Source organism: Pan paniscus, chromosome Y, assembly GCF_029289425.2.
Source record: "Pan paniscus chromosome Y, NHGRI_mPanPan1-v2.0_pri, whole genome shotgun sequence".
Lineage (NCBI taxonomy): Eukaryota > Metazoa > Chordata > Mammalia > Primates > Hominidae > Pan > Pan paniscus.
In genome coordinates, this window is record NC_073273.2 from 7,342,204 (window position 1) to 7,348,921 (window position 6,718).

At 38.7% G+C, this 6,718-nt stretch overlaps 1 pseudogene; it reads left to right on the forward strand.

Moving 5' to 3' along the window:
* The first annotated feature begins 1,323 nt into the window (after positions 1–1,323).
* LOC129395587 (actin-related protein 3B-like) lies at positions 1,324–2,697 on the forward strand (annotated as a pseudogene).
* Positions 2,698–6,718: the final 4,021 nt, after the last annotated feature.

Below are 6,718 nucleotides of genomic sequence, written 5' to 3' on the forward strand. Positions count from 1 at the left end.
AAATATTATTAAACGAAAGTAGATTGTAAAAAGTGAAGAAGATTGATTATTATAATCCACAAAGGTACTTGGCAGGCTGAGATAGAAGTATTGCTTGAGGCTAGGAGTTTGAGACTAGCCCGAGCAACACAATGAAACTCTATTGATATAGTTTGGATATGTGTCCCTGCTCAAATCTCTTGTTGAATTGTAATCCCCAAAGTTGGAGATAGGTCCTGCTGGGAGGTGAATGGATCATGGGGGCACATTTCTCATGAATTGTTAGTGCTGGCTAATTTGGTATTTTTGGTAGAGACAGGGTTTCTCCATGTTGGTCAGGCTAGTCTTGAACTCCTGACCTCAGGTGATCCACCCGCCTCAGCCTCCCAAAGTGCTGGGATTACAGGCATGAGCCATGGTGACTGGCCTAAGATTTACTTTCTAAAAAATATATTAAAATTGATATTTCTCTATTATCTAATCATAAATTATATCAAATATTCTATTTTGAATTTTATTTTTCCCTTTAAACATAAAGACACACATTCAGTTCATTGTGCTAGATAAATTACCAGTGCGATCACAAATTAAGAAATGCAATTCAAAGAATTTTGCATACAAGGAGTCCTGAAAGTGTTAATAACTTATGATGCAAAGATAATTTTATGAAAGTAATAGAAGACTAAAAAAAGGTACAAAACAATTATTATGTAAGTAGCTTCCTTTTTCGGAATCACCCATGATTACTTTTTCCACCAAGCAAAAACTGACAACATACGTCAGACCTGTCTCAAATCTCCCCAGCCTCTTTTCCTAAACCTCCCCAGCCTCTAAGGACAGACAGGCTGCTCCTGTACTTTGTGCATTCTGCTATTTTTAGGAAGAGGCCTATTTTGTCAGTGTTGTCTGAATAGTATTTGCCAACTCTCAGACTTTCAGTCACTTATTTGTTTATTTATTTGTCTCCTTTTCTTGTATTTCCCTTTTCCTTTTCTTTCCTTTCTTTTTCCCTTTCCTCCTCCCTTCCTTTGCTTACTTATTTTTTTCCCTTTAATTCCCATTCACTATTTCCATGACTGTCAAATGGTAGGTTGATCCTTTAAAATATTCCTTTTTAAAATTTATTGTACTTTAAGTTCTGGGATACATGTGCAGAACGTGCAGGTTTGTTACATAAGTATACACGTGCCATGTGGTTTGCTGCACCCATCTACAATATATCTTAAAATGAATAAAAGTGGAAACACACAGGAGACAGGATATATGGGGTGAGTGGGTTGCCAAGTGGATGGTGGCTGTGTGCTCCAGGGTGGCCAGTGGGGCTAAGTGTTGTGTATTCCAAGCATGGCGGGGTTCCTGCCTTCCTGTGTGGCAGATTGTGGCATCAGGTAAGAGCAACTCAGTGCCCACCCTGGCTCCTCCATTGCCTTGCTCTCAGCCCCTGACATCCAGCCCACACCTGGAGATTGAGCTGCACCCACTGCTCTTGGTCTCAGCTCTGTGATCACCTCAGTAGATATTCCAAGCTTGGCTATGCAGGCAACACTGAGCCACAGTTTACTATTCTTTCATGCATTTCTATCAGAGAGTCAGCAAAGGCAGTTGACAAAGCCCAAGGGAGAATGTTGAGGGGAGTTGATGAGCTTGACTTTTTCATGCAGGATGAAGCCATTGATAAATCTATGTATGCTACAAAGTGGTCAATATGACATGGAATCACTGAAGACTGGGATATTATGGAAAGATTCATAGAGCAAGTAGTTTTTTAATATCTTTGAGCAGAATCTGAGGACCATTATTTTTTAATGACAGAACTTCCACTGAATACACTAGAAAATACAGAATATTTTTTCAGAAATTATGTTTGAATTATTGAATATACCAGGATTCTACATTGCAGTTCAGTAGGTACTAGCCTTGGAATTATCTTGGACATCTCAACAAGTGGGTGAATATATGTTAATGAGTATAGTCATTGACAAAGGAGATGAAGTCACCCTTATTCTCCCAGTTGAAGAAGGTCATATAATTGTTAGCTGCATCAATCACATCCTGATTGTAGGTGATACTATGTATTTCATTAAACAACTGCTAAGGGAGAGGGAGGTAGGAATCCCTCTTGAGCAGTCACTGGAGACCACAAAAGCCATTAAGGAGAAATACTGTTACATTTGCCCTGATATAGTCAAGGAATTTGCTAAGTATGATGTGGATCCCTGGAAGTGGATCAAACAGTAAACAGGTATCAATGTGATCAACCAGGAGAAGTTCATAATAGATGTTGGTTACAAAAGATTCCTACAACCTGAAATATTTTTTTACCCAGTTTGCCAACCCAGACTTTATGGAATCCATCTTGAATGTTGTTGATGAATGCAAAACTGTCCCATTGATGTGCGTTGTCCACTGTATAAGAATGTTGTTCTTTCAAGGGGTTTAACCATATTCAGGGATTTGAATCTCAACTACAGAGAGATTTGAAGAGTGGTACATGCCAGATTAAAACTCAGTAAGGAGCTCAGTGGCAGGAGAATCAAACCTAAGCTTACAGAGGTTCGGGTGGTAATCCATCACATGCAGCACTATGCCTTGTGGTTTGGAAGCTTAATGCTAGCCTCAACTCTGGGGTTATTTCAGGTCTGTCACACCAAGAAGGACTATAAAGAATATGGCCCCAGCATCTGCCACCAGAGCCTTCTCTTTGGAGTAATGTCTTAGTGTCTGCCTTGAAAGCATCATTTAATAGTGTCATGTTGGGGAACAAGTGTCCTTCAGAACCCAGAGAAGACTACCATATCTAAATGACATTTGGTGTTGATGTCTGAGCAGCATGCTTGCATCACCTAGTGCATGAGGCACAGGGCAGAGTCATTTCAGTAAAAGACATTTCTTTATGTGTTGACTGTTGTATGCCCACTCCTCCTTCTTTCACTCCCTTTCTTCATGCTTCCGCAGTTTCCCTCCTCCTTTTCAGTTGAACTTTTTTGTTGACAAATATCATTCTGAAAGAATTCAAATGTGACTCTGAAAATTGTGAAGATGAAAAAAAATTTCAAAGATGGCCCAAAATAGTTCTCCCCCAGGAAAGAATGCAGTGGTATAAATCATTTTCCCCCAGCCTATTTTTATAAATAAAATATTATAAACTTAAAATACAAAAAAACAATAACATAGCAATATTTACAGGATACAATTACAGCAGTGTATAGAGGAAAATGTATAGCTTTAAAAACAGAAAGAAAAAATAATCTAAAATTGATAATTAAAACTTCCATCTTAAGACTCTAGAAAAAGAGGAGTAAACCAAGCTGAAAGTAAGTAGGATGCATGAAATAAAAATTTCACAGTGGAAAACGATAAATACAGAACAGGATAACATTAAAAACAACCAAAGAAACCCAAAATGGCTTATTTCAGAAAGTCAAGAAGATAAATAATATTTAGTTAAATTTACCAAGAAAAAAGAAAGAAGGCACTAATTCCCCAAATCAAGAAACAAAGAGAAATATCACCACAGACCCTACCCTTAAAAGGATGTAAAGAAAATAGCATAATAACTTTAAGGCAAAAAAATTGACAACTTAGATAAAATAGAACAATTCCTAGAAAGACACAAATTACCAAAACTGACTCAAGGCAAAAGAAAAAAAAATACCAATATCAAGTAAAGAAGTTGCGTCAGTAATTTCAAATCTTCCCATAGAGAAAAAAATATACTTCACTGGTGAATTCTATCAAACTATTAAGGGAGGAAATATTACCAATGTTACAAAAACTTTATTCAGCAAATAGAGGATGAAGGAAACTTCCCGACTAACTTTATTTCATTTGATATCAACATTACCCTGATATCAAAACAAGACAAAGACATTACAAGAAAACACAGCTATATACAAATATCCCTTGTGAACCTAGACATAAAAATTCTTAACCAAATATTAGCAAATGTAATTGAGCAACATATGAAAAGGATTTTATACCACAATCAAATGAAGTTTATCTCAAGAATGTGAGGTTGACCTAACATCCAAAAATCAATGTAATAAACTGTATTAACAGCATAAAGGACAAAATCATATGATCACCTCAATAGATGCAGAAAAGCATTTGACAGAATTCAACAGGCATATATTTTAAAAAATCTCATCAACTTATGAATAGAAGGGAACTTCTTCAAATGATCAAGACATCTACCAGAAACCTATAGCCAACATACTTAATGGTAAGAATGTGCTTCCCTCTAGATTAGGAAACATGCAAAGACATCTGTGTTTACCACTTCTATTTAACAATGCACCATAGATCTTCATTTGTGCAATAGTCAAGGAAAAAAGGTATGGAAAAAAAGACAACTCCTTTTATTGTTAGCCTTTATGCAGAAAATCCTAAGGAACACACCCACACACACACCCACATACCACACCCCCTCCCAGACTTACTAGAACTAAGAGGGGGGCTTAGTAAGTTTGTAGAGTATATGATCAATATACAAAAATCGGTTATATATATAGTAGCAACAAACAAAACAAAGATGAAATAAAGAAAACAATTCCAATCACAATAGCATCAAAAACAAATGTCTTAGTTTGTTTTATGTTGTTATAATAGAACACCTGAGACTGTATAAAGAGTTTTATTTAGCTCATGTTTCTCCAGACCGGGAAGTTAAAGAAGCATGGAACCAGTATCTGCTTAGCTTCTGGTGAGGGCTTTAGCAGTGCATCACAACATGGCAGAAGACCAAAGAGGAAGTGGGAATGTGTCAAGAGGCCAAACACAAGGTACAACCTTGTACAATGGGTTGCTTTATAACAATCCATTCTCAGGGCAACTAATCTATTCCCACAGGAAGCAATCCAGTTTCATGAGAGCAAGAACTCACTCACTATATGAGGACTGCACCAAGCTGCTCAAAATGCCAGAGCCCCCATGACCCAGGCATCTCCCATTAGGTCCTACCTCTTAAAGGTTCCAACATGATTTTTGACAGAAACACGGAAACCATGGCATTCCACACTTGGAACCCCAAACTCATGTCCCTCTTACACTACAAAATGTAATTATTCAATCTCAATGGTCCCCAAAGTCTTAATGTATTCCAGTAACAATTCAAAGGTTAAAGTCCAAAGTCTTAATGTATTCCAGTAACAATCCAAAGTCTCATATAAGACTCAAGGCAAGTTCCTTCTAGCTATGAGCCTGTAAAATAAAAAAAAGAAAAACAAGTTATTTACTTCCAAGATACAATGGTGGAATAGTCATATGGCAGACAGTTCCATTCCAAAAGGGAGAAATAGGCCAAAAGAAGAAAGAGGTGACAGACCTCAAGCAAGTTCAAAACTCAGCAGGGCAGACACTAAATCTTAAAGCTCCAGAATAATTCTCCACTCCATGTGCTACCTCCTGGGCACAGTGGGGAGTTTTTATCCCTTAAGCCTTGGGCAGCCCCACCTCCATTGCTTTGTTGGGCATAGCCACATGGCTACTCTCACTGGTTGGAGTTGGATACCTGTGGCCTTTCCAGGCTGAGGTTGCATGGTGGCAATCACTCTATAGTTCTGGAGTCCCAGTGGTGGTCCACTTCATGGATTCACTAGGCATTGCCCTGGTACAGACTCTTTGTGGCAGCTCCAACCCTACATTTCTGCTCAGCATTGCCCTAGGGGAGGTACACTGCAGTGGCTCTGGCCCTGCAAAAAGTCTCCACCTGAGCTCCCAGTCTTTTCAGTACATTCCTTAAAATCTAGGTGGCAGCCACCATGCCTCCACTTCTCTTGTATTCTGTGCATCTGCAAAACAAGAACAACATGGTTGTAAAAGCCATCAAGGCTTACCGCTTGCACCCTCCAGAGTGCTGTCATGAGCTGTATCTGAGGCTGCTTGATCCATGGCTGCGTGCCACCAAGGTTTATGGTTTGTATCTTGTGGAATGGCAGCCTGAGCCACACCTGAGTTTGATTGTGCCATGGCTGGGGTGGCTGCTGAGGGCTGTGCCAGAATTTGGGGAGCAGGATCTCAAAACAGCACAGGGCAGTGATGCATGGGTTCTGTCTCTTAAAACCATTCTGTCCTCCTAGACCTCTGGAGAGGCAACCTCAAAAATTTCTGAAATGTCTTCAGGGCCTTTAAAAAATTGTCTCAATAATTGTCAACTGACTTTCTTCTCTCAGTGCTAATCTCTTTAGTATTTGTTGTTCTGCTGCACCCTTGGATTCCTCACCTGAAAATGCTCTTTCATTCTCTTCCACATGGCCAGGCTATTAATTTTCAAATTTTTGTGTTTGCTTCCCTTGTCATTTTGCATTTCACTGAATGTAGAAGGAGTAACTACATAGCTGCTCTATATTTTGCTTAGAAATTTCTTCTGCCAGGTAGAAGAATTCACTCTTAATTTCATCACTCTTAAGTTTGGCCTTCCAGAAAACCTTAGGGCACAAAGCCTTAGGAACAACACAGTCAAATTTTTGCTATGGTCTAACAAGGATGACTTGGTCTCCAGTTCCTAATACCTTGTTCCTCATTTCTATTTGAGATCTCATTAGAATGGCCTTTGCTGTCTATATTTTTATCAGCATTGTGGTAATGACTACTTAACCAATCTCTAAGAAATTCTAAACTTTCTCTAATCTTTTTGTTGTCTTTTGAGCCCTCACTGAAATTATCCTTAATGCTCTGTTTATGGCAATACAGTCTTTTTCTAGTCTGCTCCTTCAAACTTTTCCAACTTCTGCCCATTACC